Source organism: Chiloscyllium plagiosum, chromosome 26 (genome assembly GCF_004010195.1).
Source record: "Chiloscyllium plagiosum isolate BGI_BamShark_2017 chromosome 26, ASM401019v2, whole genome shotgun sequence".
NCBI lineage: Eukaryota > Metazoa > Chordata > Chondrichthyes > Orectolobiformes > Hemiscylliidae > Chiloscyllium > Chiloscyllium plagiosum.
The window spans coordinates 6,172,854-6,184,067 of record NC_057735.1 but is presented as its reverse complement, the minus strand read 5'-3'; positions in this window follow the sequence as shown (position 1 = coordinate 6,184,067).

Sequence of the window (11,214 nt, the reverse complement as noted above, 5' to 3'; positions counted from 1 at the left end):
ACTTTAAACTGATGCCCTCTAGTCCTCGACTCCCCAACCCTGGGAAAAAGACTGAGTGCATTCATGATCTTATATACCTCTATAAGGTCCCCCCTCAGTTTCCTACGTTTTAAAGGACAAAGTCCTAGCGTGTCCAACTCCTCTCTATAACTCAGACCAATGAGTCCTAGCAACATACTTGTAAACATCTTCCACACTCTTTCCAGTTTAGTAATATCCTTCCTTTAGCAAAGTGACCAAAACTGAACACAATACTCCAAGTGCAGTCTCACTGACATCCTGTACAACAGCAACCTAACTTCCTAACTTCTATACTCAACTAGTTGGAATACAATCTGGTGTCGTGTGACTTTTGACCTTGTCCACCCTAGTCCAACATAGCACCTCCACACCCTTGAAGACACCAGTGAGTCACAGCACCTGCTCTGACTTTCATGGTGGAAATTATCACCATCTCCCCACTGTTTAGGAGAACAGCAAACCGCTTATAAATGAGGTGAGATTTGGCAATGATGAGATCTCACTGCATGTAGATACGACCTTCATTATTCTCTGGTGAGATTCTCATCTAACTACTTAAATCATATGTGTGCAATCGTCCTTTTTTTCTCCATGTTGAGAATCCCATTTTCCGTTCTCATAATATTTTCCCAACTGACTCATCAGTGCCCACGTTGTTCCCAGTCTGGGCAAATCCTGCCCCATCTTTGAGATTTAAGCTCTTTACCTCCTGCGTTAATGTCTCCTCCTTTGGTTCGGTCTCAAATGTTACTTGTTCACATTCCTCGAGGTGTTAAAGACAATACAGATTGTTGTTGATCATGAATGCATTACCACAGGAATGGAGAAATAATGAACATTTATGAGATTCAGTTTTGAAGCCCTGATGGTTAAATTCTTTGTTGATAAGCACTGTCTAGGTGCAGCTGTTAAGTTTGGTTGTAAAACACTGTGGAACATCTTCAAGTCACAAAAAAAAGCTAAATAAATGCAGGTTGGTTTCTTTCTACCTTAGCAGATGGACCAAGCTGTACTCCACCACATTAGAATAACTCAAACTGCTATCGTATGGTTAATCACAAAATAAAACTTGACGTCAAGTCATGTAAGGGTGTCTTAGAACTAATGGACAAAAACTAGCTCAAATGTCAAGTATTTGAGAAGAGCCTTGAAAGGGTGGTGAATCTGTTGATCTCAGGAGGGTGTGGATGCCAAGTCATTTTGTGTATCCAAGACAGAGAAAGTTAGGGTCTTGGTTAGTAAGGGGATTAAGGGTTATGGGGAAAAGGCTGGGCAATGAGGTTGAGGAACATATCAGCCATGATTGAACGGTGGAGCAGACTCGATGGGCCATATGACCTAGCACTGCTCCTACACCTTATAGTCTTATGGTCTAAGGATAGAGACAGGTAGAGAGGTGTAGGGTGGGAATTCCAGAGATTAATCTCTTGGCAGCTGAAGGCTCAGCCATCAATAGTGCAGCGTTAATGTCAGGGATGTTTCGGGCTAGAAATGTTGCTGAGGACTGAAGGTAGTGGAACTAGAGAGGGGTGAAGCCAGAAGAGATTTATAAAGAAGGGCAAGAATTTTTTAATCTAAATGTTGCTGGACTGGGAGACAGCATGGCTCATGGAGTATAGGTGAGGTGAGAGATGGGTGGCTGGTCAAGACTTTGCATGTTAGCAGCAGAGTTTCAGATAAGCTCAGGTTTACAGAGGGTGCAAGGGGGAGGGGGGCAGCTCATGAACTCTTAACCAACATGTGTATACTGTGAGTGAGATTGGAATCATGTACTCTGCTTGCTAAATTGTGTTTTCATCAAACTGTTTGAGGATTTGTGATTGGCAAGCATTTGAGGAGCAAAGCAAAACAGTCAGTTATTTGAGTCACTTATTACAAGAATTGAAAAGGCCTTAGCACTGATCCAGTAAAGCAGGTTATCACTTTGTCCCCAACTTTATAGGTAATCGTTTGCTCCTCATGACTGCACCCTTGAGTCATCAATCACTTTTGCAATCTTTTGAAAGCGGAAACCAAAGATTAGAATTTTTAACCTTTGATTGTGCCTGAATGAGGTACACTTGGTTCAACAGTGGATGTATGACAGTCTGATGTCAGCTGATGTCAAGGTCATGAACTTGATTCTGCTCTACCTGATCTGAATAAAAAATTACTGACTTTCAGCATGGATTGGGATCGAAAACCTCTGCCAATGTAAAGGTTTCTCTTGTCGACTCTGTAGCAGCAATTCTGCAGCAGCAACCTGCATTTATGTAGCACACTTAACATTGTTAAAAAGTCCCAAGTTGTTTCATTGGAGCATGAATGGACAAAGATACATAAGGAAACATTAGATCAGGTGACCAATAATCACATCAGAGAGGTGGGTTTAAAAGAGTCTTAAAAAAGCAGAGAGAATGGGAGAGTAGATTTAGGACTATTGGTAGCTGAAAGCAATGATAAAGGTCTTTGCCCGAAATGTCTATTTTCCTCCTCCTCAGATGCTGCCTGACCTGCTGTGCTTTTCCAGAACCACTCTAATCTAGCCGAAAGCAATGGCCCAGTGGTCAAGGCGTTTTTACACATTCATGGGATGAGGGCATTGTTGACTAGGCCAGCACTTATTACCCATCCCAGGGGGCAGTTAAAAGTCAACTGCAGCTCTAGAGTGGCATGTAGTCCAGATAAGGACAGCATTTTCTTTCCCTAAACGGCATTAGTGAACCAGATGTGGTTATCATTGACAGTCAGCAATGGATCCATGGTCAGCATTAGACCCTTAATTTCTAGATATGTATTGAATACAAATTCTACCCCAGGTCCCCAGAACAGTATCTGGCTCTCTGGATTAACAGCCAATTGAGAATGCCACTAGAGAAAGTGAGAACTGCAGATGCTGGAGACCAGAGTCGAGAGTGTGGTGCTGGAAAAGCACAGCAAGTCAGGCAGCATCTGAAGAGCAGGAGAGTTGACGTTTCGGGCATAAGCCCTTCATCAGGAAAAAGGCTTGTGGGTGGGGGTGTCTGAGAGATAAATGGGAGGGGGCTGGGGCTGGGAGGAAGGTAGCTGGGAAAGCGATAGTTGGGGGAGGTGGAGCAGATAGATGGGAAAGGTGATGGACAGGTCAGGAGGACGGTGCCGAGTTGGAGGCTTGGGACTGGGATAGGGTGGGGGGAGGAGAAATGAGGAAGCTGTTGAAATCCACATTCATCCTTTTTGGTTGCAGGGTGCCAAAGCAGAATATGAGGCGTTCTTCCTCCAGGCGTCGGGTGGTAATGGTTTGGCAGTGGAGGAGGCCCAAGACCTGCATGTCCTTGATGGAGTGGGAGGGGGAGTTGAAGTGTTCAGCCACGGGGCAGTGGGGTTGGTGGGTGCGGGTATCCCAGAGATGTTCTCTGAAACGATCCGCAAGAACATGTCCTGTTTTCCCGATGTAGAGGAGATCACATTGGGTGCAACGGATACAGTAGCTGACATTGGTTGAGGTACAGATAGATTTCTGTCGAATATGAAATGCCACTAGGCTATCAAGTTCCCGTGTAAGTAATGTAGGGAAGCCTATCAGTGTGTACTGGGCTATTTAGGTAGCATCTGTTTTCCTTAGTATCAGACATTAGTGTTGCATCAATTTTATTTGGCCCATCCTTCACCAAGTCATAGGAGCAGGAGGAAATCATTCAGCCCATTGAGTCTGCTCTACCATTTAATACAATCAAGGCTGATCGAATACTTCAGTGTCTTCTCTATACACTGTTCCCTTAGCCCTTTACACCACTGATAACCAACAACTTATAAAACTCGATATACACTCAAAGACTGAGCTTGCACAGCCCTCGGGGGCAGAGAATTAGAAAGACCCACCATCCTCTGAGTTAAAACATTTCTCCACATTTCAGTTCTAAATGGGGTCCTCCTTATTTCTATATTGTGGTCATTTTACAAGATTACTTGTAAAGGTTATTTTACAAGATTACTACTTAACCATTTCTCATAACATGGTCCCAGATCCAGAATAACTTGTCCTCTGGTTGGCCTTTCAGGATGTTGCTCTAGAAAACCATTCATAAGACACTCCAGAAACTTGTCCTCCACAGCTTTAGTGCATAACTGGTTTGACCAGTCTATATACAGATTGAAGCCTCCCATGATTACATGCTGTATGCTTCTTTTATCCCCTGAATTATACCATGCTCCACATGACCACTAATCGGTGGTCTATAAATAACTCCAATCAATATCTGATGTCTTTTGCTGTTTCTTTGCTCCACCAACAGACTCTACACATTGTTCTTCCAATCCGAGATCCTCCCTCACTCATGTAGCGATCCCAACCCAAATTATTAACACTGCTTCACTTCTTTTCTCTTCTTATCTATCCTTCCTAAATGTTGGATATTCTTGAATATTGAGTTCTCAGTCCTGGTCACCGTGTAGCTATGTCTCTGTAATGGTCAACTAGCTCATGCCCATGTATCTCAATCAGTGTTTTGAGATCATCTGCCTCATGACTGCTGCATGCATTGAGGTACAGTGCCCTTAACTGAGTCTTTTTGGCATCATTCCGTTTCTGAGGTTATCTCGATGCTCAGTTTCATTTCTCCTGCCTCGGAATTTTTCAACTGCCTGTCACCAAATTTCATTTGTTCCGATTTGTTTACTTAAAACAGTAAAACATATTCTAAATTGTGAAGTAGTCATTACAGTAATCCAAATGATTTCTATGTACAAAGCTAGAGTAGATTGATCGCCAGGCAGAGTCACAACTTTGCATATGCACAGCAGGTAGCATCCTTAAGGGTGAACTCTCTTAAAGACAAGGCACATGTATGTTAGGGGAGACTAGAACTAGGCTCAGAGTTTAAGAGTAATAGGGTTGACTCCCCTTTAAAATTGTGATGAGAATTTTTATTTTTCTCCCCTGATAGTTTTTGAAATACCCTTCCCCATTAGATAATGGAGGTTGTGCCACTAAATTTATTCAAGGTAGAATGAGACAGATTTTTGTCGAGAACTATAGGGCATTGGTTTAAGGTGAGAGGGAAAAAATTTAATAGGGACCTAAGGAACCACTTTTTCAAGCAGAGGGTGGTGCGTGTGTGGAATGAGCTGCCAGAGGAAGTGGTGGAGGCTGATACAATTACAACATTTAAAAGGCATCTGGATGGGTATATCAATAGGAAGGATTTGGAGGTATATGAGCCAAGTGCTAACAAATGGGACTAGATTAGGTTAAGATATCTGGTTGGCATAGACGAGTTAGACCGAAGGATCTGTTTCTGTGCTGTACAGCTCTATGACTCTAAAAGAGTTGAGTGTAACGGGGTGGAGGTGGGAGATCAGACAGGAAAGTTGGGTTGTGACCATAATCAGACTAATCTGATCATATTGAATGATAATGACGTGGAGGTGCCCATGTTGGATCAGGATGGACAAAGTCAGAAGTTACATAACACAAGATTATAGTCCAACAGGTTTATTTGGAATCACGAGCTTTCAGAGCGCTGCTCCTTTGTCAGGTGAAGTCTCAGGTGACGAAGGAGCAGCGCTCCAAAAGCTTGTGATTTCAAATAAACTAGTTGGACTATAACCTGGTGTCATGTGACTTCTGACCTTATTGAACGATGGAACAGGTTTCACACAGCCTAACCCCGCTCCTCAGTTCTACAGTCCTTTGGAAGAGTGCACATAGATAGACAGGGGAAATACCTCAACAGAATTTGATGAAGTAGGCACTTTAAGAGAGTTGAAAGGAATATTGTTGTTTTCTGCTGTTAATTCTCTATAACTCTACAATTGACTGTGTGATCTTTGAACAGTAAAGGAATTAAGGGTTGTGGTGAGAGGGCGGGCAAGTGGAGCAGAGTCCATGAAAAGATCAGCCATGATCTCATTGAATGGTGGAGCAGGCTCAATGGGTCAGATAGCCTACTCCTGCTCCTATTAATTATGTTCTTATGTCTAGTCTCAACTTACTCACTAACTTTACCCTAATACATAGCATCCAGGAAATATTTCTCTTGAATTACCAAGTTTTGAATGGAGCCCCGTGTTTGTTATTTTGAATATGTACTGTGTTGAAGACAGCTTTGTTTGTTGAGATAAGTCAGGAGAAAGGTGTGTCCTGGATTGTTCCGGCTGTGATCAAGCTGTATTCCAGCTAACAGTAAGCTGAGGTAGGAAAATACATAATGGCTGGCTTCCAGCAGATAAGCAAGTATAACAGGTTGAGAATCTCTGAGCCAAGTCACCTTTCCCACAGTACAGGCTCTGTTAATGTAAGTGCCCTGATTCTTGATATACCTTGGAACTAAAAAATATCTCTCACTGTATCAGAATTCTTACACTTCAATTTACAATCTGTCATTTTTAAAAACTTGTCATATTGTGATACTGTTACACTGACTGGCCTCAAATCCTGCCAAGGCAGATAGTGGAATTTGAATTCAATGTTTTTAAAAAACATCTGGCATTATGTAGGTGACTATAAATCAATTTTTGGGAAGAAACCCATCTGGCTCACTAACGTACTCGAGGGAAGGATGCGGCCTCCAAACCCATAGTAGTGAGGTTCACTCTCAACTGCCATCTAGCTAATTAGGGATGGGCAATAAATGCTAACCCAGATAGTGATGCTCCATGAATGAATTTTAAAAACAATTGCAACTGAAGATTTGTGAACTTCCTTGCAGGAATGTGTAGTTTTCCACAAGATGCATGGTATTAGGAAGGTATCTGTGCAACCTTTGGTAAGAGGCATCGTTCGAGATTTCTTAATCTGCTACATTCGACAGAATTCGAGTCTCATCTATATATCCTCCCCTTGTAGTTGAACCCTCTAACATCAGTATCATTTATAGATTAAAAATAAAGTACTGCGGATGCTGCAAATCTGAAATGAGAAACAGAAAGTGCTGGAGAAATTCAGAGGTCTGTTAGCATCTGTGGTAAGAGAAATAATGTTTCAAGTCCAATATGCTGCTTCTTCAGAACTAGAAGAAGTCATAGGGGACTAAAATATTAACTCAGTTTCTCTCTCCACAAATGCTAGCAGATCTGCTGAGTTTCTCCAGCACTTTCAGTCTTAATTTCACTCTAAAATGACCAAAAGAATAGTAGAGAGAAACAACTCCTTCTGGTGGAAAGAGACAAAAATAGTTAGGAATAACCTAATTTTAAAGATTGGCTGTTTGAGGGAACTTCAGGAAATTTTTCTTTGTGATGGATAATCTGCAAATTTTGAAACTCTCAGCTCCAAAATGGTTAGATGTCAATTGAAAGTCTCAAAGTTGGGATGAGTAGGTTTTTCACAAATAAACAGAAACTGCTGGAAAAACTCAGCATGTCTGGTAGCATTTGTGAAGAGAAAAACAGAGGTTAATATTTTGAGTTTGGTATGGCTCTTCTTCAGACCTGAAAGATTTTGGACGATTGTTTTATTTATACTTTCGATAGAAGTGGAGGAGGAGCAAGGGGGCAGATGGAATAAAGGCCCAGTGCAAAAGTTGAGAGAGAAAAAGAAATGAAAATAGGTGAAATTAAAGTGTGAAATGGAAAGAATGTCCTCTCTAATAAGACCAAAGTAAATGGGCGGCACGGTGGCACAGTGGTTAGCACTGCTGCCTCACAGCGCCAGAGACCCGGGTTTAATTCCCGCCTCAGGCGACTGACTGTGTGGAGTTTGCACGTTCTCCCCGTGTCTGCGTGGGTTTCCTCCGGGTGCTCTGGTTTCCTCCCACAGTCCAAAGATGTGCAGGTCAGGTGAATTGGCCATGCTAAATTGCCTGTAGTGTTAGGTAAGGGGTAAATGTAGCGGTATGGGTGGGTTGCGCTTCGGCGGGGCGGTGTGGACTTGTTGGGCCCAAGGGCCTGTTTCCACACTGTAAGTAATCTAATCTAAACACGAGACAAACAAGGCAAGGTAGGAAGGGGGGTCAAACAGAATGTAAGAAAAATGGAGAGCTGATGTAATGTCATCTGCATTAACTTTACATTTTATTTTCTGTTTTTCTCTCTCCACAGGCATTAATAAAGAATAGGACAAACATTAAGACCAAGACCAACCATGACCTTGTGGAATGGTCAAGCAGACTCAAAGGGTCAACAGTCCACTCCCACATCTCCACTGTTTGATCTTGGGAACTGACAGATGAGTACAGTTTGTACATCATGAGTGCTAGCACCAATGAGACAACAAACCAGTCAAAGGTAGTGTTTAATGAAATGGCAATCAACTGTCTCGCAGTTTATGGAGTAAGGTGGATGAAACTTCAGCAGTGAAATTAACTAACCTGAATCCAACTGCTACTATGAATTTCTGCTTCCCCAGTTCATTGAGGGCAAAACCACCAAGAGGTTATGGTCTCTGTCTGCCAGTGAACAATTAATTTTGGAAGAGTGTGTGTATACATTGTGTAAGGACATATCAAAATTTCAACATGTTGCTAGCCCCACAGTTAAATATCTTGGAGTCACTGTTTGGCTAGAACATGCTGGATAATTGACCATTTAAGTGCATGACAAGAATGTTCATTGCATCAAACAGTGTCTGGAAACAAGGAGAGAATTCAATGGAAGAATTAAACAAGAACCTGACTTTTGACAGCAATCCCAATGGCACAAACCATTCCTAGAATAAATTTTCATTTTGAGTCGATTCCTTCTTCCAATTTACTTTCCGATCTATCTCTGCTGAGACAAGTTTTACATCTAAGGCTGTATTGATCTGAAGCCATTTGGAAGTAAAAAATATTGTTCTGTCCCTTCCTGATGGTTGCTCACTGTGTGAGAGCCTGAGGAAATCTGAGGAAGAGTCACTGGAACCGAAATGTTAACTCTGACTTCTCTTCACAGAAGCTGCCAGACCTGATGAGCTTTTCAGCAATTTCTGGTTTTGTTTCTGACTATTAATCTCATTGCTTTAGTGGGAGCTAAGGTGCACAAATTGGTTGTCAGCTTATCTATAGTACATCCTATGGAGGAGGCAACAGCCTAATGATATTATTGCTAGTCTATTAATCCAGACACCCAAGTAACATTCCAAGAACCTGGGTTTGAATCCCACCATGGCAAATAATGGATTTTAAATTCAGTAAAAATCTAGAATTAAGAATTAAGAACATGAAACCATTGTCAATTGTTGGGTCACTAACATCCATTAGAGTAGGAAACTGCCATCCTTGTCAGGTCTGGCATAAATTAGGCTCCAGACCCACAGCAACGTGGTTGACTCTTAACAGGCCTCTTGGCATTTAGGAATGGGAAATAAATGCTGCCTTAGCCAGTGATGCTGTCATCCCGTGAATGAATAAAGAAAAAGTACATTAATGGTTGGGCTATACTTTGGGACATCTTAAAGTTGTGAAAGAATGTTCTTTTCTAACTTCCCTTTCATTACTTCATAGCAAACAATGAATTACTGATTTAATTCCTTCCCCCTTTTTTTGAGACGTGCATGCTTAAGAGGTCAACAGTTTCAGCATTAAACTGTCAACTACCATTACCTAAATTTGTGCTAATCTCTTTCCAGAATGATCTGCTGAGTAGAAAATTAACTAGTAAACCCTGTCATTGTCTCAATAGGTAAATGGTTTGGTAATTGAGACTCAGAGATCAATAATGTTCTCATTATTAATCTCTAAGCCAGGAATAAATGTGTGATAGCCAGAGAAACACAGGAAGTAATCCACAATTTATATTAGTTCAGAAGAGTCTTCAGACTGAAACATTAATTCTGTTTTTTCTCTTTCCACAGATGTTGCCAATCTGCTGAGTTTCTCCAGTATTTTCATTAAGAGTAAATGTGCTATAGTCTGGGGTGGCATGGTGGCTCAGTGGTTAGCACTGCTGCCTCACAGCTCCACAGACTTGGGTTCAATTCCTGCCTCGGGCAACTGTCTGTGTGGAGTTTGCACATTCTCCCTGTGTTTGCGTGGGTTTCCTCCGGGTGCTCTGGTTTCTTCCCACAGCCCAAAGATGTGCAGGCCAGGTGAACTGGCCATGATAAATTGCCCGTAGTGTTGGGTGGATTAGTCAGCAGTAAGTGTAGGGGGGTGAATTGCTCTTCGGAAGGTCGATGTGGACTTGTTGGGCTGAAGGACCTGGTTCCACACTGTAGGGAATCTAATCTAATCTTACCTGACCATAGGGCTGCTCTCTCACCATTGGTGATTTAACCTGAGGGTCATGATTCCCCTGGTGGGGAGAAAGAGTTTGAGAAACAGAGTCCATCATAGTTACCTTAGACAGTATAGATTCAAACCCATGCCGCTAATGTTTCTCTGCATCACAAATCTGCTGTCCAGCCAACTAAGCTAACTAGCCTCTCTCTCCACTCCATTTTTATTTCCATACACATTACCTGCTAAAAGCTATGTCACTGCTAAATGCTCTTGAGCATCATCAATGTTTGGGGGAAGGTCTTGGATTATATAATACCTTTCAAGACAATATCCTATCACCAATTATGTATTTTTTGAAGTGTAGACACTGTTAGAAACCTTAACAACCAATTTGCATTCAGCAAGGTTGCACGAACAGTGACAAAATAAATAGTAAAGTAAGTGTCACTTACAGAGTCCCCACAGGGTGGAAGCAGGTCATTCAGTCCATACCAAGCCTCCAAAAAACATCCTACCCAGATCCAGCCCCCTTATCCCTACATTCCCTGCGACTAATCAACCTAGCTTGCATATCCATGGACACTATGGGTAACTTAGCACAGACAGTCCACCTAACCTGCACATCTTTGGACTGTGGAGGAAAACTGGAGCAAACTGGACACAAGGAGAATGTGCAAACTCCGCACAGACAGTCACCCAAGGCTAGAATCGAACCTAGGTCCCTGGTGCTGTGAGGCAGCAGTGATAACCACTGTGAGCTACCGTGTCACTCCAAAGGTTGAATTCAAGCTTCACTGCCTGCTATGGCAGGATTCAAATCCAGGTCCCCAAAACATTACCTGGGTTTCTAGCTAACAGTCTAGTGATAATACCACTAGGACAACACCTTTCATTTCGAACATGGCTGTGAAGACATAAATTCAATGATACAGTTCACTGTGAGTCACCCATCCCAACTATATCACCTGAAGCCAGAATTAGTAAAAGCATCCACCTTAGCATTCTGCAATATGCAGGAGAGATCAATTGGCAAGGCAGTTGCTTCCATACCTTGATCAGACACTTCCTGCACACAATAAAACATTTCCTGTATTTT